This window comes from Arvicola amphibius, chromosome 14 (genome assembly GCF_903992535.2).
Source record: "Arvicola amphibius chromosome 14, mArvAmp1.2, whole genome shotgun sequence".
NCBI lineage: Eukaryota > Metazoa > Chordata > Mammalia > Rodentia > Cricetidae > Arvicola > Arvicola amphibius.
The window spans coordinates 16485314-16508021 of record NC_052060.1 but is presented as its reverse complement, the minus strand read 5'-3'; the positions used below and the strand labels follow the sequence as shown (position 1 = coordinate 16508021).

The 22708-nt window shown below is 45.1% G+C and overlaps 1 long non-coding RNA gene across 1 annotated transcript; it reads right to left on the bottom strand.

Moving 5' to 3' along the window:
• Window positions 1-18444: 18444 nt before the first annotated feature.
• Window positions 18445-21956, bottom strand: LOC119800597. Its single transcript, XR_005283066.1, has 4 exons — window positions 21821-21956; window positions 21224-21324; window positions 20137-20276; window positions 18445-18696 (listed from the first exon to the last, which is right to left on the bottom strand). It is a non-coding gene; the product is annotated as an uncharacterized LOC119800597 (long non-coding RNA).
• Window positions 21957-22708: the final 752 nt, after the last annotated feature.

Here is a 22708-nt window from a genome sequence, read left to right as displayed (position 1 = left end):
ATTATTGTGTTTCCTTTGAATTTTATGACTACAGAGAGACATTTGTTTCTGGGAGAGACTAATCAACATAAAAGTATCTTGTCTTCAAAATTTGGGTCTAAGGATATCTTGCTTTGGAAAAGATGTTCTGCTTTTGTTTCCACAGAAAATGAGAACCTGTGAATTCCCTCCAGACTAATGTGGTTTGATGGAACAAGACCCCCTGAAAGGTCTCCATGAACCCCCAAAAATATTCCACTCAACAAACAGCAGGAAGCAGTTTGGAGAAAACTCTGCCCAAATTCCCAAACTTTCTTAAAAAGGGGGGGGGGAGATATAAAGATGAATACTTTGCACTGGTATGGATCTTGGCCTATTGATACCAATTTAAGGAATTTAAAGTAAATTTTGTTGTATGTATTTCTGTTCTTGTTTAAAGTATTATATTTACATAGCTCATTTAAAATGTAATGTATAATTTAAAATTGCAGATTAATAGGTAGTAATTTATAATAGTCAAACTTGTAGTCATGATAGTTTGGTTTTCTAGTTGTGCAGAGATATATTACAGATGGATAGGTATTCTTCAAATCTTTCAGAGACCTATAGAATATAGCATTTTAAATGTTTTAAGAACTTACTTTTCTCAACAGTGAGACATATCTGCTCCTGGAAGCACCAATTACTTGAGAGAAGTTGATAGGCATTGAAGAAACTCATTAATGGAATTTGTCTTTAATGTGACAAGGTTAGTCAGTTGGGCAAGAAACTGCTTTTGTCTGGACTGCTTTTTGGTATGCTGTATGAACTGGACAAGCAGGACCCACAGAAAAGTGACTGCTGAACTTTCCAAAAGATGGGATAGTCCTTCAGGGCTCCTGCTTCACAGAAGAAAATGTCAGACATTCTGCAGAACACAGAAGAAAGCAACTAATGAATGTTGCCAATTCAAGGCAAAACAGATCTTCAAATTTCCTGCTTCATGAAAAATCTGCCAGATACTATAGGCCTGTAGGGTGGTGAAGATAAATGCCCTGACATCACAGATGAAGTTTGTGTGACTGTCCAGGCAGCGAGTATCTCTGTCATTTCTAGAAGTTTGGAAGTTGCTTACAATGTACTTCCTATTTATTTAGGTAATATATCCTTCTGGGGTATTTGATGGAGTTGAAGACAGATAGTTATAGTCATAGTTTTCCTTAGTTATAAAAAATAAATTAGATATGAAACTTTAGACTCACAAAGAAATATTGTAACTATAATTCTTTTTTAATTTATTTATTTATTATGTATACAATGTTCTGTCTGCATGTATGCCTGCCCACCAGAAGAAGGCACCAGATCTCATAGATGGTTGTGAGCCACCATGTGGTTGCTGGGAATTGAACTCAGGACCTCTGGAAGAGCACCCAGTGCTCTTAACCTCTGAGCATCTCTCCAGCCCCGTAACTTTAATTCTTGCTTGATACCTGTTATATATAATTTTACTATGCTAAAGTGAAAATCTTCCTTTTTAATTAGACAGAAGGGGGGGAGATGATGTGGGATGTTCTTCTGTATATATGTTGCTTTTATTGGTTGATAAATAAAGTTGTTCCAGCCAATGGCTTAGCGGACTATAGCCAGGCTGGAAGAATAGAGAGAGAGAGAGAGTAAGTAGAGTCAAAGAGATACCATGTAGCTGTTGAAGGAGACAGATGCCACCAGAACTTTTACCAGTAAGCCACAGTCTCATGTCAATATACAGGTTAATAGAAATGGGTTAAATTAAGATGTAAGAGTTAACTATGAATTTGCCTGAGTCGTTGGCCAAACAGTGTTATTATTAATATAGTTTCTGTGTGATTATTTGGGTCTGTGCAGTTGAGAAAAGAATGAGCAGTGTCTGCTTACAGTACCCTATCTCCTAATCTTTAATATATTCAGTGTAATGGTTTGAATAAAATTGACCCCCCCCATAGACCCATAGGGAGTGGCACTATTAGGAGGTGTAGCTTTATTGTTTGTGTCACTAGAGGGGGTGAGATTTGAGGTCTAAGAAGCTCAAGTCAAGGCTAGTAGCTCACTGTCTCTCCCTGATTTCTGTGGATCCAGATGTACAACTCTCAGCTACCTCTCTAGCACCAGGTCTACCTGCATGCTGTCATGCTTCCCACCATGAGGATAATGGAATAAATCTCTGAACTATAAGCCACCTCCAGTTAAACGTTTTCCTTTATAAAAAGTTGCTATAGTCATGGTCTCTCTTCACAACAATAGAAACCGTAACTAAGACAGAAGTTGGTACCAGGAATTAGGATACTGCTGTGATAGGCCTGACCATACTTTCGTTTGGAGGAATATGGAATTTGGAAGTTTGGATTAATAAAGCAGTTGAATGCTTTAAGTGGAGCTTAATGGGCCATCCTAGTAGGAAGACAGTGTTATTGAGGGTGATTTGAACTGTGGTGACCTGGATCAAGAGGTTTCAGAGGAGAAGAATAGAGACCAGTCTTGTGATATTTTGGTGAAAAAATGTAGCTGCTTTTTGCCCTTGTCTGAAAAGTCTTCCTGAGAGTTTTGGATTAATTCCATTGGCAGAAGAAATCTCAAAACATCCTAGTATAGACTTTGTCATATGGTTATTAGTGTTCACCCATATAAAAATCTATAATAAAAAGAAGCAACCTGAGCAAGCAAAGGGGGCACCAGGAAATGGAATTGAGATAAACCCTATGTTCAAGAAGATACACAGATTAAAGAAGAGCCAGGTGATAAATGAAATAAAGGGGGTTGTGACTTCAGGGAAAGACCCCACCTAGCCATGCTTCCAGCTTATGAAAAGGAGTTAAAGAACATCTTAAGTACAGAAGTGGTGGTGCATAACTTTAATCCTAGTAAACAGAAAGCAGAACCTGGTGGATCTCTGAGTTTGATGCCAGCCTGGTCTACAGAACAAGTTCCAGGACAGCCAAACTGAGGCAGGAAAGGAACCATCAAGAACAGAACAATGGTGAAGATGTAATTGAGGTAGGGGACCATGTTCCAGACCCAGCAAGCAGCAGAACTTAGCAATTTTGTTCATGCCATTCAGGATTTAGAGTAAAGAATAGAAGAAAGGAGATATGGAATCTCCCTCCATGACTAAGGAAAGCCACTAAAGTCAGGTGTAAGGCAGGGGTGTCCCTGGGTGGAGGCCTAGAGAGGTCATTGTGTGAAGCTATGAAGCTTGAATTACCTTGGAGACCACAAGATGTTGGAGATGCCAGAGCTGTGGGATACCTGCCGAGGAGAGCTGCTGACAGGGAGTGGAGCCAGCCCACGAGAAAAAAAGTGCATTGCAGTCAACAAAGACAAAAGGATCTGGAGATCTGAAGTGTTTTTGTTGTGTGTGTCACTAGAGGGGGTGAGCTCCATCAGACATGAAGATTCAGAGTTTGGAGTCTGCCCAGCTGGTCTTCAGTACTGCTTTGGTCCAGTATTTCCTCACTATTCTCCCTTTCCTCCATTTTGGAATGGTAATATATATCTTGTGCCATTCCATGTTGGAAGTATGTGATATGTTTTTTATTTTGATTTTATATGGGATTACAATTAAGAGATTGTATGACTCTCAGAAGAGACTTTGAACTTTTAAACATTGTTGAGACTGTGATAGACAATGGGAGCTTCTGAAACTGAACCAAATGCATAGGTACAAGCCTGTGGGGGGCAGGGAGTGGAATGTGGTGGTTTGAATATGTGAGGCCCCCATAGACTCATGAGTTTGAATGCTTGTCACCTAGGGAGTGGCACTATTAAGAGATGTGGCCTTATTGGTGTAGGTATGGCCTTGTTGGAGAAGATATGTCATTGTGGGGTGGACTTTGAGGTCTCATATGCTCAAGCTAAGCCCAGTGTGGCACACAGTCTTTCTCTGCTTCCTGAAGATCAAGATGAAGAATTCTCCAGCACCATGTTTGCCTGCACACCGCCATGTCCCACCATGATGACAATGGACTGAATCTCTGAAAGTATAAGCCACTTCCAATTAAATGTTTTCCTTTATAAGAATTGCTATATCATGATGTCTCCTCACAGCAATAGAACCCTAACTAACACAAATGCTAAAGGGAATGACTTATTTCCATTGTTTGAAGTGTATATATGCAGCTCTATACAGGAGAGGGTTCCAAGCTGTCAACGGTTTGTTGAGAGCATCATTAGGAAAGAGGTGTTCTCAATTGCCCAAGTCACATCGAGTCCGACATTGCTAAGCTATTCCTATGTTTGCAGGCCTCACTCTCATGAAGTTCCTATGTGTTAGGGGAGACAAAAATCCAATAAATAAATGAGATCAGAAATAACATCAAATCAAGTCATGGTAAGAGATCAGAAGGAGAAAGAGTGAGACAGAGCGGGGTAGTTGGTTGATGGAGCAGCTTCTGTAAGCGGGAACGAATAGCACGTGCTGTAGTGAGGTAATCAGAGGCCTGGAGGAAGAGAAGGGTGAGTGAGGATGGACAAGCTGGGGTTCCCAGCTAAGTCTGAAATTCAGGTAAATGAGAATGATATGGGGCATGTCTAATCTAAGAATCATTGTTTATCTGAAATCTGAAATTCTGTTTGAACTGGATGCCCTGTATTTCCATTCGCTAAACTCAGCAAGCGTAAGAGAGGGGGAACAGAACATGGGAAGACCCGAATGTGAGAGGACATGTTACATAATCAAAGGAAAGTATGGAAGGTGCCTGGGGCGGGCATGTGGTAGGAGAGGAGGCTGGAAGGGAAGCAGGTGCTGGAGCACATTAGACCATGTGGAATAGAACCAGGCCTGAAGATCAGAGGCACACATGGCCACCCTCCTATAGTGTCTGCTCCGGAAGAGCCATCTGGAAGAAGTTGGTAATCGAGCTTATTCTGGGCCCCACCAGGCCGCTGTGAAGTGTAAAGATGAGAATCAGGGAGTTTTGTTGTCACCATACAAAAGGGGACATCGTCACATGGGCAGGAATCATGAGCTTCTCTTCTCACTCAGTGAGAAAGCAAAGGGTTAACCAGAGCCTCCACCACTTTTTCCTCATTCTGTGCAGAAAAACCTGGTTAAGGCCCCTGCTATCCACAGACCCCTGGGCAGAGCTCTAGGGCCGGAGGGCAGCTACCTCCACGCCACTTGAGCTGCTTCTCTCCTTCCTAAACAGGGCAGAAGGAGAAGGGGAGGGGAGAGGGCAAGAGCAAGGGAAAGGGTGAGCAGAGGGCGAGAGCAAAGTCAGAATGGGGACAGTTGGGAAAGGGGAAAGGAAATAAAAAGCAACCTCTCCCCCTCCTTCCTTTGACCTGGCCCTCTTTGGATAAGTCTGGGAGAGGAAGGCCTAGGTTCCTCTCGGTTCTGCCCATGCTATTGATTCTTTTCCCACACTCAGACTGCTGCTCCAGCTGTCTCCTTCAATCAACAACAAGAGTAAATACAGGCAGATGTTGATGACTCCCGGGATGCTTTATAGCGCTTCTCGAGCTCTGCTTGAAAAGGAGTGTTTTCTGGAATTGATTCGGGATGTGTGACCCCACAAGCATCCAGACCTGAGCCCAGGAGACAAGGAAGGAGCTCTGTCACAAAGATGTGAAAGAGGGAGGTTTGCTTTGTGGCTTAAGAAGCTGTAGACTTCAGTTTCCAATGGCAGTATCCGATTCCAATGTCAACAGTTGCCTGAGCTTGTGCACAGGGTATTGATTCCAGGATTGGTGTGAGAGGCATAGGCCTTCCACTGGAGCTTCTTCTGTGACTTGCCTCTGCCCTTGGTTTTGTCCTGTGCTGCATTGCTTGAGGCAGCCTGAACAAAACCACAACATTTCAGCGTGGTACGATACAGGAGAGACGCTGAGCCACCACAGTAACCGGCTCAAGCTTTTGTTTATGGTTTATCTGAAATTCTGTTCAAACTGGATGTCCTGTATTCTCATTGCTTAAACACAGCAACTGCAAAAGAGGAGAAACAGAAAATGTAAAGACCCAAGGCAGGAGGCTGTTAGGGAAGCAGATGCCTGGATGATTTGCTGAACCACTCGGAACTGCCCTTCCCACCCATATACATGTAAATTCAGTTCTGCCATTTCAGGTCACACTAAGACTCATTGAGATGATCCATGCAAAAACACTTGGCTCAATGTCTGGCACAAAGAACCTTGTCATCTGTAAAATGGAAACAGTAAAATTAGACTTGACATTTGAATCTGAAACCCCACTGACTCCAGAAAAGAGGACTTAATTATTGGGAAGCTACCACGCACTCAACTAATAGATCAGAATTAAGACAATGGACATTAATAAGCCATGCAATTAAAAAACACTAACAGCACGGAGACTATGAGCTTGATAACGATTCCAATGAAAAAGACTCAGGAGTTTCAATTAGCCGTGAGTTCGGCTTGAAACGAGAGGGGAACGAAGAGCCTGTGCGGCGGTAGATTGTGTAATGATAATTCACACACAGTGAGCACTTACTGTGTCCCAAGTGCTAATTTGAGTACTGTGCTTTAGTTATTCGGTGTCCTCAGCAACCCAATGAGATGCTCCTTTTATCACCAGTTTATAGATGATAACACTGGGCAGAGTACACGAAGTAAACTGCCTGTGCTCATAGAGTTTGCTACCAGCAGCGCTGGGATGGGCTGATTTCCCTCTTTGCACGGTTCTTCCAGATTTACGGGCTAAGTGCTGAGTGTGCCGCCAAGGCACAGCCAGTTCCCTATCCCCAGGCCACCCCACCCTTCAGCTGTTCCGTGACAACAGGCTGAGGAGGAGTCCAGAGATGGCCCGGCTTCCAGTTAAGCTCCTTCCCCAACACTAGGCTCAAAGATCAAGCCTTGACTTCAAGATGCTCACGTAGCTTTGCTTTTCACTGTCTGTTGGGCGGGGGACTCTGAGCCTCAAGGAATGGCTGTGAATACTGTGTTCCTCCTAATTGCCACTTCTCTCTCCTCCAGCTCCCAGCTCTCCTCAGCCTACTCAGCTGAACCCCAGGAACTAATAACTATCTGCCATTAAAAATGTTGAGGGCTCAGCTGGGCGGTGGGGCACATGCCTTTAATCCCAGCACTCGGGAGGCAGAGGCAGGAGGATCTCCATGAGTTTGAGGTCAGCCTGGTCTACAAGAGCTAGTTTCAGGACAAGCTACAAAGCTACAAAGAAACCCTGTCTTGTAAAACAAAAACAAAGTATTGAGGGCTCACATCCCCCACAAAAATTATAGGCAGTTAGTGAGTGGCCAATGAAAAAGGAGAGACATTTACCTGGGTGGTGTAGCCACTGAGAAGGGGCTCGTGATCCTGTACTCAAACTCCAATAAAACTCGTTAGGTCACAAAGGGAAAATAAAGCCATGAAAGGAGGAAGGGGGCCGGTTAACAACAGAAAGGGGATTATCAGGAGTGGGGAGATGAATGTGATATAAATATATTGTGTTCATGTATGACAGTGTCATGATGAAGACTCTTGCTGTGCCCAATCAATTCATTCTATTACTATCATCTTTTAAATGATGGTGCCAGAAAAGGAGGCAAACCTGACATCTTTGGTGCCTCACGTTTCCTAAAAAATCCATGATTATTCTTTACTCCATATTACATCTCATTCTGTTGTAGCATAGCAATAGTATTTTAAGCAATTCAGCACTGGGTACAATTGATGCACCAAGTGTGATGAACCAGCCCTTCGGTTCCATGACTCTAGCACACTGTTGAACGTCCCCAGCCTGAAAAGCTCAGGGCAACAGATTCCTATTTCATAACATGGAGAGATTTTCAGGGCATATCACCAAGGGACACCAAGTAGGATACCAAGCATCACGATATCTTTTACATTCCTGAAAGGCTGTATTGTCTATATATGTATACTAAAAAGCTCACAGAGATTATATGTATGGCTTATAAAATGTGGGAGGTTTGTATCTTGCTCTTTTTATCTGATTATGCCATATTATTTTTCTACTATGAGCATATGAAGAGATTATATAATTTGTAGTAAGTTTTGTTGGGAAAGGTGGTTAGTTTTGCTTGGAAATTTGTTGTTGTTCGGAGTTTCAGCTTTTTTGAAGATTTCTTTTTATTTGTGTGTGTATGCACAAGCACGTGGGTGAGAGCATGCATTTGCACGTGCGTGCCATATGTGTGTGGGTGCACATGGAGACTGGAAGAGTGTGTTGGATCCCTTGGACCTGGAGGGACAGGTAGTTGTGAGGGACCTGACTTACGTACTGTGAAGCGAAAGCCTTTCAGCCCTCCAGAAGAGTAGCAAATGCTCTCAACTGCTGAGCCATCTCTCCATCCGGTCTTGGCTTTTTTGAGTCAGGATTCCACATTATATCCTAGACTGGCCTAGAACTCACTATGTAGCCCAAGATAGCCACCAACTAGAACAATCCTCCTGTCTCAGTGCTGGGATTACAGGCATGAATCACTTTGATGGGCTGTTAGGTTTGCTTTTTAAGATTCAAGAGTTAACTGCTGCCTGAATTATTTAGACAACCCTTCAGCAGGCTTATCCTTTAAAAGCCTGAAGCCATTTCCCCCTAATGCAGGGACACCAAACTGCAGAAAACCTGGCTGCCCTCTTTGTCACTTGCAGCAGTGACCTGGAATTCCTGGGATGCTTATACAAACTCCTCTCCCCTTCAGAGTATGCTGGGAATTAGCCCAGCCAGCCGCCTGTTTGCCAACACTGTTGAGTTTTCCAGCCCAGCTTTCTGTATCCTGCCTACGCCGTCCTAGCCGTCAGCTCTGGTCTACCCAAAGCTTTGCATTTAACACAAGGGATTCACAGATAAGGCTGTAAGCAGAGACGTAAAGAGCTCCCCACACTGGACTGATTGTCCTCAAGCTGATGCTGACTGACACTGGTCATAAACCACTAGACATCTGGAACTTGTGGATTAGCTGGCCCTCTTCTTACTCTCAAAGACGCCTCTACTGCAAGCTCAGCCTCCTGTCCTTCTGTCTTTACCTCATTCCTAGGTCCCAACCCAGATCCCATTACTGTCCTTCTTATGACATCATTAATCACGTTTGTTCATTGCAGAATCATGGTGTGAAAAGCACAGGTCGAGTGCCTCATGCATATGCTCCTTTGATTTTTCAGATGGAGTCTCATGTGTTCTCAGCTGGTCTCAGACTCACTGCATAGCAGAGGATGCCCTTCTAATCGTCCTCCTCCTGGATACTGGGATTAGAGGCGTGTGCGCCAGGCTTGAGTTATATGGTGCTGTTGACTGAACCCAGGGCTCTGTGCGTGCTGGGCAAGCTCTCTAGCCCCTGAGCCATGCCTCCAGCCCTGTGCTTTTTCTTTTAATGTCCATGGTAACCCTGTGAGGTAATTTCACTAGCCTCACTTCACAGATGAGGGAACGGAAACGCAAAGAGCTCTAATAAAGCCTAAAATAATGATCCAGTTGTCTTCTGCTGCCTATTGAACCACTCCTAAACTTAGCAGCTAAAGAATGAATGAATGAATGAATGAATGAATGAATGAAGAAGCTACTTCACCCAGGCCCAGTCGAATGATTCTTACCTGAGGTTGTTCATGCTTTTGCAATTAAACGGTTTTGCAGTTAAGGGCCAAGTCAAGCAATTCAGGGGTTTCCTAACAACATACAATTACCTTGATGACTGTCTTTTTTTTATTAACCCCGGTCTTACTATGTAGCCCAGGCTGGCCCTGAGCCTCCACTCCTCTTCCTTCAGGTCCCCCCAGCGCGGGGATTAAAAGCATGCATCCACTGCACTCTCTTTTCAAAGTTTTTCTTACAGGTCTAAAGGTTGACACTGGTATGAACTAGGACTTCAGATCCAAAAAAAACCCACCCATATATAGCTTCACTGTGGCATCTTTCCCCTTGAGTCTTTTGTGATGTTCTCACAGCGTGATGGCTGAGTTCTACAGCATACAAGAGCTATGGTTTACATGATGGCTGTCTCTGTCAACCTCACGGATTGAGATTTAATCCCCCAGGGTAATGGTATTTTACTTTTTAAAAGCTAGGACCTAGTGGGAAATGATTAGGCCATGAGGGCATGGTCTTCAGAAGGGATGAATATAGTTCTTAAAGGACCAAGTAAGTTCTTGTGAGAATGGGTTATGCAGGAAGGCCACTCCATTGAGCCTCTTCTGCCCTGTCATGGTTGGCTCCCTTCCTCCATCTCCACCACGTGACACAGTCAGATGGCAGCACCATGGTATCAGGCTTTCCAGCCACACCAAAATCATAAGTCAAAGAAGCCTCTTTTTATATAGCAGGCATTAATTATGTTATCGCAGCAACAGTGGGGCAAGCTGGCATCCGAGGGAAACACACTAAGTGCAGGCATTTTTGTGACTTACCCCCAGAAGTCACATGGCACTTCTCAAAGGTCTGCCCAGGCTTCAGCGGAAAGAATATAGACTGCACCAAATGGTAAAGGCAGCACAGCACTGTCACACTGCAGGAAGAGCATACTGGATGGGACATATTGTAGTGGCCATCTTTAGAATATACAATCTGCTACAGTCACATGGCGAAAAGCTTGGGCAGAGGCAGCATTCGGACCTAGTTTGCCCTAACTTAACAGGCCCGTCCTTTGTTTGCTAGGTTTTTTCACTGTGTAGCTAGTTGGATGGGTGTGTTATTTTGGTTTTGGTTTTGTAGTTTATTTGAAACAACATCTCACCATGAAGCTCAGGCCTCCAGTTCTCATTGTGACTCAGCCTTCTGGGTGCTGAGATTACCGGCCTCCACTTCCCTATCAGCTAGCTTATGTTCTTAAATCATGAGAGCATACTGCCAAGTCAGATCCATAACATCCCAAGCACTAGTCTGTGATGGAGAACACAGCACATCCGAGAGACATTAAACAGTAAGTATGCCCTGGAAGGGGAGGCTGGGGTATCGAGATGCCCGGGAACAGAAAAGTACCACACAATTTAACAAACAGTTGAGAATATTTAGCCTAAGAAAAAAACTTAAGAGTGGCGTTACATCTTTCTTCAAATGTGCTAAGGGCAAACATAGCTGAGAAAGACAAGTCTTATGGGCTCTAACAGATAAAGAACCGGGGTGGGGGGGCAGATCCCAGTCTTGATGCTGTCTGGTGCATGTGGCCTGATGCTGACTTTGGATTCACGTAAGCCTGGTTCACTTACTGACTGCAGCAAATCACCTATCTTCCCTGAGCCTCATGCTCTGCATCTGTCAGACATTAATAGTTTATCCTACCACTGAGAGTAAGGTCTCAGTACTTTGTACATCCATGTTCACAACAGTGCTGTTCACGGCCATCTAATTGTAAACGCACCTTGGGTGTCTACCCGTGGGCAATTGCGCAAGCACCCTGTGTTTGTAAATGTGTGCAGCAGAGTAGAATTCAGCCTTGAAAAGAAAGGGGAGGCTGATGTGTGCACCCAGGGGTAAACCTTGAAGATGTCATATAAACTGAGACAAGCCAGGCTATCTCAATGTGAAGAGAGTTCTAGAGTTGGGCAAATGGTTCCCAACAGTATAACAGTACTTCCCATCATTGAGCTGCATGCTGGAAAATAGCTACAATGTGGCTCGTGACATGTGGAGCATATGGGTTCTAGACCCCGTGCCCAAAGAGAATGGTTAAGACATTATATTTTACATTGTGTGCATTTATTTCATCAAAATGTAAATGCTGGAAGAAACATGTAAGTTGCTTCAGAAAAAAATGGAGATAGTGCATGTAGAGCGTTCTGCTCGTTGGAGCTTCTTAAGAAGAAGACCATCTGCTGGCAAAAGCAAACGCACACCAGGGCAGGTAAAATGACTCAATGTCTAAAGAGCTTGCTACCTAAACCTAACATGAGTTCAGTTCCTGGAATTCACATAAAGGTGGAAGGAGAGAATCAACTCCACAGAGTTGTCTCCTGACTTCCACAGAAATGCTACAGCGCTTGCTCCCCTTTCCCCCATCCCACCACCCACACGCACACATACACACATTATTTTTTTTCAAAAGCAAAGCACCAGTGTTTTCCAAACAGATTGTTATACAAGAGAGAAAAAATTATACTTGGCAATAGAACTCTCTGGATGGAATGAATGTTGGACTAAACACTTGAGTCTTTGCCCACTTGGCCCACCCAAGATGAAGTCTGAAGTCCCATCTTTTAAGGCTGTTCATTGTCTTCTGCTGGGCTTAACCCTAGGGCCTTCCTGGGACCTTGGCAGAACTGGCTAGGGAAGAACAGAAGGAGACCATGGAAGAAAGGAGCTGCTGCAGGGTCAGCACTGGACCTTTGAGAAGTGTGGCTGAGGCAGCAGGTGTCACCAGCAGTGATTAGAGTCAGAAGATGTCAAATCAGCTCTAGAAACATCCACCAAGACCAGATTGACCTAGGTTTGGCCTCTGCAAGCAGGCTCCAATCTCTAAGAGAAGGACATAGTAGGAATTGGGATCCCCATAAGGAAGGATGACTACACACACACACACACACACACACACACACACACACACACGAAGTACTGATAACAAACTAAGAAGTGAAGTCTCGAATCAGCAGCAAGAAGGAAGGGAAGAAAGGAAAGGGGAGGTGAGGAAATTTTGACTCCCTGTTTATTTGAACGGTCTGTGTAATGCACAGCATGTCCAGGGATGATTTTAAGTATTTCATGAATGTTAACTAGTTTAAGCATCATGATGCTCCTTTAAAGTGTGCGCACAGACACACACACACACACACACACACCTGTTAAGCGTATGGAAACCCACGCAGAAAGACTAATTTAATTGTCTCCATACCCACAGCTACAGAGCTATAGAGTCCTAGAGGCTGGAGGCGCAGCTCAGTGCTGAGTGCTTACCTAACATGCAGGAAGCCCTGGATTTGATTCCCAGAACCATATAACTAAGTGTGGTGGCTCAGACCTGTAATCCCAGCACTTGGGAGTTGGATTCAGAAGGACCAGAATTCCAAGGCCATCCTTGACTACAAAGAAAGTTTGAGGTCAACCTGAGCTACATAAGACCCTGTCTCCAAAAAGGGAACGGAGTGGCAGTGGGCGGCAGGGAGGCTGGTGAAATGGCTCAGCAGTTAAGAGCATTTGCTTCTCTTCCAGAAGACCCAAGTTTGAGTCTCTTTATGAACCTCAGGCAGAGGCCTGTAACTCAGATTCCACCATGGGATTCAACAGCCTCTTTGGGCACCTGCACAAATATGGCATGCACTCACACAGACACACACACAGACACACTCATAAATAAAAATAAATATTTTTTTCATTTGTCAAAATCAGGCTTGAGCCCAGGAAGCCCAGCTCCAGATACACAGTCTTTACTGTTTCACTTCCACCTCACGGGAGCCATGCAAATGTACACACACGCCATGTAATTCAGCTCTGCAGAGAGGGCAGTTATTACGGCCTCCTACCCAGAGAAAGAAAGCTGAGGTACCAAGGAACAGAGATGCTCGCTGACATCATTCAGCCAACAGAGAACTGAGATAGGGCGCTAACACAGCTCATCAGCTCTTCACGGGGCAAGTTCAATAGGCTCAAGGACACATGCCCGTCAGGTGCCAGGCACCAGCTCAGAGTTACAGGACCCGTTGGACTCCTTCACTATACCCAGAGGCTAGGGAGCAGATAAAGTCTCAGGATCAAAGCAGAGTCTCAGTACCATCCCCTAACCTGCCACTTCTCCCTTATGAACGCAGCCCTGCTTGGGCTTGGTTTCACAGCGATAGATGTCTGTCTCTGATGGCAACTCTCCCAGGCCCCATCCCTGACTGCCTGTTAGGCTGCAAGACCTTTTCCTGGCTCAACAGGGAAAACCTTGGAGAAGAAGGTAAGAGACTGTGGCTTTCCAGAACATTAAACTTCCATCGCCACTGCTGCCTGCCAATCTCCGTGCTAATCACTTGGAGAAAAGCAAGCCAATGTCCCTCAGAGGGAGCCTGAGCAGGGCCCGCTCTTAACAGCACTGCCTGCTGAGAAATCCTGGTCTTTCCAGCTGGAAGGGATTTTGGAAGGTCAATGTGTCCCTTCTCCTACCCTGGCTCCAACGCACTTCATGCAGAAGAAGAGGTCTGGCGTGGCCAAAGAGATGTCTCTCTCCCCATATTTGGTGACAAAAATACCAACCAGAGTCTATTCAAAAGCCAGCAGATGCTCAGTGAGTACTTCCTACATGCCCGACTGATTAGCCAGGCCTTCATTTCGTCATCGCGGTTGATAATCAGAAGCCCAAGGACGGCGTGTTCCTCAGATCTGAGGGTGTAGATGCCGACCCTCTCCACTCCAGCACCTCCAGCAAGGCCCCAGGATGGCATGCTCCTCAGATCTGAGGGTGTAGATGCTGATCCTCTCCACTCCAGCACCTCCACCCCGCTCTGCCTTTTCTCCCAGCTTGACTGACCTAGGGATGATTTTTGTCTGGGCAGAACCTTTCTAATGAAGGTTCTGTGGAGTTCAACCAGCAGTGGGTATAGTAAAATGACTATAGAATTCTGACTGGGCTGTTTGTTTCTTCAAAAAAGAAACTGCATCGAATTTAGGGTCAATAACATGGCTCAGCAGATAAAAGTGCTTACCATACACCTAGTAACCAAGTTAAATCTCCAGAACCAAATAAAAGTAGGAGAGAAATAATTCCCCCAAGTTGTTCTCTGGCCTACCCAAATGTGCCATGACATACACACACACACCACCAACAACAACACCATCATCAACAATAACAATAATAGTTTTTAAACTACATTTGGTGAGTCAGTTATGTTTGTTTTGTCTTTGATATAGGGTCTCTAGCTCAGGATGACCCGGAATCCGCAAGCCGCCTGCTTCTGCCTCACAACTGCTAGGGTTATATGCGTGTGTTACCACACATAGCAATGAATTGAGTCTTTGGTGGGAGGGGTAGAGAATCCAAACTAAAGATCTCACGCTGGTGTAGCAAGTCCTTTACCCACTTACACATCTTCCCAGCTCTGGATGGGTTCTTAATATGAGCCTGGGAAGTCACTCAAACTCCGTGAGTCCCAGTTTCCTTGTAAAGTGGGATTTATTATACCATGTACTTTATGAATGGCCATTCCATCCCAGTCTCTTCACCATGTTGCTGTATTCAACAAAAACACGTTTTCTTAAAAAAAAAAAAAAACCATGAAAAGGTATGAAGGGTGGGTCCTCTTTTGCACTGCTTGGAAGGTTGTAAGTTGGTGTGCCCTTTTGGGAGTGTGAACAGGCTTATCCTCATACTTTCTTCCACAGTCTTTCCAGGTATTTACCACAAGGGTCATCATAAGTCACAGAATTTTCCATTTTTTATCATAGCATACACATAAACCATATATAAAATGGATACCTGCACTTTGAAGAATAGCCATAATAAAAATAATCAGCCGAGGACCCAACATCTCCTTACAGGTCAGACCTGCGGCTGCATGCCTCCCACTCCAGCTACTCGGAAAGCTAAAGCAGGAAGATTGCAAGTTCAAGGCTAGCCTGGGAAAAGTTAGTGAGATCCTGTCTCAAAACAGCTATGTCTCAATGATAGGATGTTTGTTTAGCTTGTAAAGAGCCAAAGATTTCATCTCTAGCGTGCTGGCTAGTTTTATGTCAACTTGACACAGCTAGAGTCATCTGAGAGGGAACTCAATTGAAAAAAAAATGCTTGTGTTTTATATCTCACAAAAAAAATAGATAAAAGCATTTACAATTAATGATTTTTAATTTAACAACAAATTCATTTAATATCATTTTAGAGAACTAGTATTTAAACACCTGCCATTTGCTCTCTTCACTGTTTATCCTGTCCTTTAAATCTTCTGGGGACATTTTCCTCCTTCCTAGTGTGCATTTTAACAAGTTCCTTTAGTAAGTGCTCTTAGGAGCCAATTGTTTAATATTTTAAAACATTTTTAATGTCTTTATTTTACACATTGCACATACTTTTGAGGGGTTAGAGGAGGGTTTCTCAACCTATGGGTCACAATCCCATTTTGGGGTCACATATCAGGTATCCTGCTTACCAGATATTTGCATTAAGATTTATAAGAGTAGCAAAATTGCAATCATGAAGTAGCAACAAAAATAATGTTATGGTTGGGGTCACCAAACATGAGGTACTGTATTAAAGGGTTGCAGCATTAGGAAGGTGGAGAACCACTGGCTGAGAGTTTAACATGGCAGCCATTTTCATATTGTGGTACAAAGCTGCTATCCCATAGTTTTCTTGGCTTCCACTATTTCTGTTGCAAAACTGTTGTTAGAATTCCCATCTTTGTGTGGGCAATCTTTTTTATCTGGTTACTTCTGCCGTCCTCTCTTTGCCTTCAGCATTTCCAGTTTTCTATACAACATGAAATTCAAGAATCTGGGAGTAACACAACTGGGTTCCCTAGCCCAGGGGTCTTTCTGGAGATGGCTGTCCAGATGTTAACAGGAATTACAGTCACCTGAGATCTGGTGGGCCAGACAACCCCCTCCAGGATGGCTGGCATGGGGCCATTCCCAGGATCTTTGATCTTACCATGTAGACTTGTCCGTTGGCTGCTTCGGTGCCCTCACAGTGTGGATGCTGGATTCTCCCAGTGAAGGCAAGGTAAGAGTGGAAAAGAGGACTGACACAGTGTCTTCTGTGGTTTTAATCTCTGAAACCACACAGCATCACTATCCCTTGGAAGTAACCACCAAACTGTTGAAAGTCAATACGACCAATCTTCTCAGATGTAGAGGGACTGGGTTCCAGTTCTTGGAAGAGGGAGCATGAAGGCACTCATGAGTTACTGTAGGAGTCATGACAGAGGCACAAGGTACCCAACGTCTTTGGTCTCCCTAAAAGAGCCCTGTCAGTACACAGTTCAGTCAATTTAACATACCCTGAGTAACTATTGGTCATTAAAAGTCAAGAAAAAAAGAAAACAAGAGGAAGAGATAGGGAGAGCTTAAAGTGTGGTGATTTCTCATGGCCCATCTGGAAGATATACCATGTGGCTGGACAACTTGGAGGGTATTCTCACCAGGCTATGGCTCCCTGTTCTTTTTTGTTTTGGTTTGGTTTTTGGTGTGTGTTTCTTGTTGTTGTTGTTGTTTGGTTTTGGTTTTTCGAGACAGGGTTTTTCTGTAGCTTTGGAGCCTATCCTGGAGCTAGCTCTTGTAGACCAGGCTGGCCTCGAACTCACAGAGATCTGCCTTCCTCTACCTCCTGAGTGCTGGGATTAAAGGCATGCAGCACTACCGCCCAACGTTTTTCTTTGTTCTTGGTACCCTCATATTGTACCACAGAAACCTTTTAACACTTTCTATTCTCAAGTTCAGTGCTCAGAAACTTGACTTGAGAGAAGACTTGTATGTTATCTTTGAGAGAACGTCTCTTGCATCCCAGGCTAGCCTACAACTCACTCTATATCCCAGGCTAGCCTCAAACACCAAGCAGTCCTCCAATCTGAGCCTCATGAGTGCTGAAATTATAGATGGGAGCTACCACACCTGGCTTAAGACATAAGCATAAAACCTTGAAGATACTAAATATGAGAATGCATGACTTTTTGATGGCTTTGTCTATCTGTAAAAACTTATTTAGATTCATTTCCAAATTCCCTTCCTGGACACCGCACCACCATTCTGGCTCTGCCTTGGTGGTAACCGATAGATGGGGAGCTTCCTTGAGCTTGAGACGATTGCTGGTAAGAATGAAGCTCTGACCTCTGTCTAGATTATTCATCTGGTCTGGCTTCTAGACTTTTCCACACACGATGCTGACTTGTTAGGATGAAACACATCCAACATCCACAGCCAAAGACTAAAATTCTGACCCTTTTGTTCCAGGAGCAGAGTCTCCTGCCCTAGAAACTCTGTGTTCCAACACCAGACCCCTGTGGGAGGGCCAAGACCTCAGCCCGTGCAAAAGAGTTTTCTGAGTCTGACTATACAGCCTTCCTAAGCCCAGCCAGAACTGCCTGAGTCCCATCTAACTTCCCACCTCCCTTTCCTTAGCTCCCGTGCCAGGATTAGGAGACTAAGGATCTGGGGGCATTAATCCCCATGTTCTTGAGTTCCTTCATAGCTACCTGGATGTTTCTTCAGAGTCCTGTGATTTAGACATTTGACGCTTCATAGGAGTGGAAAAGAGGAGGAGACTTTGACTCTTCTGTTCTTCAAGTTTATGTGACACTGGGAATGGAATCGGGGGCCTTGTGTATGCCAGGCAGGGGCTGTACAAACTGAGCAACATCTCCAGAACCTCTGTTCTGTTCTTTATAAAAAATGTCTTCTCCTACTATAAGGATATTAATTATTTTAAAATTTTCTCTCTATATAAAACCTTACTTCCAAGACTTCTGCCCTAGAGAATCCTGAAACAAAGAGCTGGCTTGGAGATTTAAAAACAAACAATGGTTTCCTTTTCTGGGGTGCTTCCTGACTTCCCTGAAGCACTGAAAACCCCTTTGCTCTCATGGGAGGAAAGCAAAATGTCCCCAATATAGGTAGTCATCCAAAGTCACTCACTCTGTCCCCTTGAAACACGTAAGATGTTTTCTCTGAAATGACCGCGTTGCCATCGATTCTTTATTGAGACCACCAGCATCTAGCCTGTTAGGTGCACCTCCCTCTCTTTCAGAATTCAATCCCAAATGCTCAGTTTTCCCTCTTTTTGAGCAGCTGAGTTTAGGCCCGTCTTCCTGGTTTTGAACTGAGCGGTTCTCCCGGACTGCAAGCTCCAGTATTTACTCTTTGAACGCAGAATAAGAAAATAATCTTTCCGGTGCCTTTTGCTAAAAAAAAAAAAAAAGAGAGAGAGAGAGAGAACTGCAGGCATATTCTAAGCCATGCTAAGAAATTATATATGCAGATTATATTATACTTCGCAAATGGTCATGCACTACATAGCTATCAAGTATTATCTCCCGGAAGAAGCTGAGGATGGCACTTTTCTTCCTATTGCCCCCTCTATAATATACTCGCCTTGTGGTGACATATGTCCCCGGGGCCAGGAAGGAGAACCTTGGGGTTAGAAGGTGTCTTCTTAAGTCTCTAGTGAAAAAGAGTGGCACCAGAGGGGACACCTGTGGCAAGGCATTGCAGACGCAGCTCATCTGCCCTGACAGCCACTGGCTCCAGGCATCTGCTGGCAGAGTGGTAGGAGAAAATGCAACTTACAGACCACATCTAGAGAGGTTCAGGTCACAGTGCGAGATGGTAGCTCATCAGAGCCTCAAAGCCACCATCGGTCACTTCTGCGGCCCTGGGCAGAGTTCCACCCAGGCTGCTGTCCAAATTCTCTCGGAGGAGTAGAGGAGGAACTGATTTATATCTCCAGCAGGTATGCCAGAGAAAATTCAAATTGATCAAAAATTAAATATTCATAGGACATTATTCATTAAGATTCATCTCAGCGAGTGGATGAAATGAGGCAGGGGAAGAAATTAGCTTGCTTGAGAGTGTCAAAGTGATTATGTGATTAAATTGCAATTTATAATTTCTTCTTCAAAAAAAAAGTGTTACTTCATGATTTGTGTTTTCTCCTCCTTTCTGTGCCCCCTTCTTGTCTAGACCTGAGCCAAGGACACTCGGGGTTAATGAGAAACAGGAGGACTCCAAAGCCAGGGTCTGGATCCTTCCCTCCGCCCTCCCCAGTCCACAGGGACTCCATCCAGGACCTGGGATTGCTCTTTCCACTTATCCATGCTGACTCCACAAAAAGCCCTTCCCCCAGCCTCTGGCCTCTGCTCTTGGTACCAAGGTCAGGAACTCCAGAAGCAAGTGACCAACCCCCAGAGGAGATCATACAATCTCCACAGCGCCGTTCAGTGGACCCGTCTCCCGACCTGGGCCACTGCCTTTCCTCCCTCCACATGGAACATCAAATGTATGCAATTCAACATCACCATCCTTTCCGTTGTCCTTACAGGGTATATCTAAGGATTACCCTGTAGGTGGCCCCCCGCCACCACCTTCAGCTAGGGTCCAGAAGGGAAGTCCTTCCCATATCTGGGGTCCCCTCTCCTGAACTTTCAAAACACTCTTGAGGCAAAGTCTAGATCAGGAGGGCGACTGGTGAAGTTCCTTCCCAACCCCCAAGAAACCTTTACCCAGAAGTCAGAAAACCAGTTCCCAAGCTCTGCCAACAAAGGTCACTGGGGGGAAGACTGTCAGAGTCCAAGAACCCAAGAAGTTCAGAAGCAAGTAAGTACATGTTCTCTCTGGAAACCCACCTCCAGGGCCACTGGGCACATCCTGTCCTCCACACCCCAGCATAGGTGGCGCTAGGCTCAGCCTGAATCCAGGCGCAATGCAGACTCGAGCCCCTAGGCGGCGTTAGTTTTCCAGCTGTGTTCTTTCTGGTCTGACAGCCCTGTGGAGGGAGACAGAGGGACCCGAGGAGTAATAAGTCCCAACCGCCACAGCTCAGCTTTTATCTGTTTTAGACACGATGTTTCTGTGTGCAATTTCATTTCAAGAAAAAGCTTTACTGCTAAAAATAATTGAAAAACCACTGAATTAGATGACCCCTTCCATGGCCCTTCCTGTCCTGGAGCCTCTGATGCCCTGACTACAGTGGTGCAGGAATCAAAACGTTCTCTGAGCTAGACAAAGTCTCCTGCTCATAGAAAGAAACTTTGCCTGCCTGCCTGCCTGTCTGCCTGCCTGTCTGTCTGTCTGTCTGTCTGGATTCCAGACTCTAGCTAAGCTGCTATGTATGGACATGGAGACAGATGGAGAACTGTATTTATCTTCCCCCGTCTTTCTATCTTCTTCCTCTTGGCCTTTTCCTGTCTCTCTAACTTCGCCCCGTCTTGCTCTTCCTACTTCCCAGTAAAGATTTAGAGGCTGGCTCCAGCAGCTGAGAAGGGCAATATTAATTCCAAACTTGTTTCCAAACACCACGGAGGCCTGCCCGGGTTAATTAGTTGCATAGGCTTTTCTTCAAGTGAGTGAGCCGGCAGGATTTTTTTTTTTTTAACAGCTCTGGCACTGCATTTATTTGTTTGTTTTCTGTTTTATTTGAAAATACATTTATCTGACAATAAATAACATCCACCAGGACTAGGGCTGATAAAGGCAATGAACAGCCCTTTCCAAGGGTTGGAGAAGTTACGTTTATAAGGTTTCCTGGTCTAGGTTCCCTACCCCGAAGGCTCTCTTCCGCCCTTGGAAGTGGATAGACCAGGGCCGAAGGAGGCGGCTGCAGGAAGTGACCGGACCACAGGCAGGGACTTGTTACGTAGATGTCCTCTGGGGAAACAACCACCAACAAGGGGGTGGGCACCTGAGGTCTCCATAAAGGACAGAAGAACGCACCTGCAACTTGCTAGGGTGAGGCAGGCGTGTCGCCAACAGCTGCAGTCCTCCCTCGGATAAGCTGTGCCACTTCCGCTGCTCACCTCCATCCCCTCGGGCTCCTCCACACAAAAATGAGAATGATAATCACACCTTTCTGCCCAGACTGCTTGCAAATCCATCGAGGAGATGATGGAAGTGAAAGCTCTGTGCAAACAATAGACTCTCAGACAAGCAACGTTCAGGTGTACTCGCCTGGAATATATAGGCAGATCCTGAATCTCCCTGGGGAAAAGCCAGTCTAAGACATTAAAAAGGGCATTGGTGAGTGAGCGTCAGCCTTCTGTCTACAGGGTCCGGTGCTGAAGTCCTCCCAGGCCTCAATCGGCTCTTGCATAAGCCCTAGCTGGGAAGGTTTTGTTATTGCAAACAAAAGAATACTGTGCTTTTACCTCACCCTGATTCAACAGGGCTCTGTCCGTGAAAGACGGGAGGGGCGAGAGACAGAAGGGTGTAGCATAAAACTAAGCAGGCAGTCTGTCCTGGTTTGACTTCTGTCGCTGTGACTAAACACTGACGGAAATCAGGCTGGGAAGGAAAAGGAGAATCCCATCTTACAGTCCAGGTCACAGCAGAACGCCAGGAAAGGCAGGGCAGGAACTCAAGGTCGGAACCAGAAGGCAGGAACTGAAGCAGAGGCCACGGAAGAGCAACATTTACCGCCCGCTTTTCTCAGCCTGCTTTCTTATACAACCCAGCACCGCCCACAGTGGGCGGGGGGCGGGCGGGGGCGGGCCAGCGGGGCCCTTCCGCATAAATCATCAATAAAGAAAATGCCCCCACAGACTTGCCTATAGGTCAGTCAGTCTAAGGAAAGCATGTTTTTCTCAGTTGAAGTTTCTGTCTTCCCTGACGACTGTAGCTTATCAATGAACAAAAAAAAAAAAAATCCCAGCATGCAGTCCTAGCTATGGTAGAATGAGCCCAGGGGTCAGATCATCTCACGCTCTCTTTTATCCCCACCCCCCTTTGTTTGTTTGCTTGTTTGGGAATTTTGTTTTGGGGGTTTTGTTTGTTTGTATTTTGTTTTTCGAAACAGGGTCTCTAACTCAGAGAACCTCCCTCCTCTGCCTCGAGAGTGCTGGGATTAAAGGTGTGCGCCACCACCCGGCCCAGTCAGATCATCTCTTTGTGCAGCTTTCTAACTATAAAGTTTAGACGCAGTGTTTAACGTTTCTGTCTTAGTTCAGTGTTCTCGTCTGCAAAGGGGATAATGATAGTACCTGACTCTCCGTGTTGTGGTGTGAGAACTGGGTAGAATGAAGGGTAGGGCGTGCGCCAGACATGGGATGGCACACAATAGGAGCTCAGTAAACATGAGCTATCCTTAAAATGCATGAACACTGTCTAAGATACGTGCGAAGACACGAAGTAGTTCTGAACTCACTGCCAACTGACAGCCTAAGGCACACGGTAAAGGAAAATTCCAGAGGGATGGGATTTACT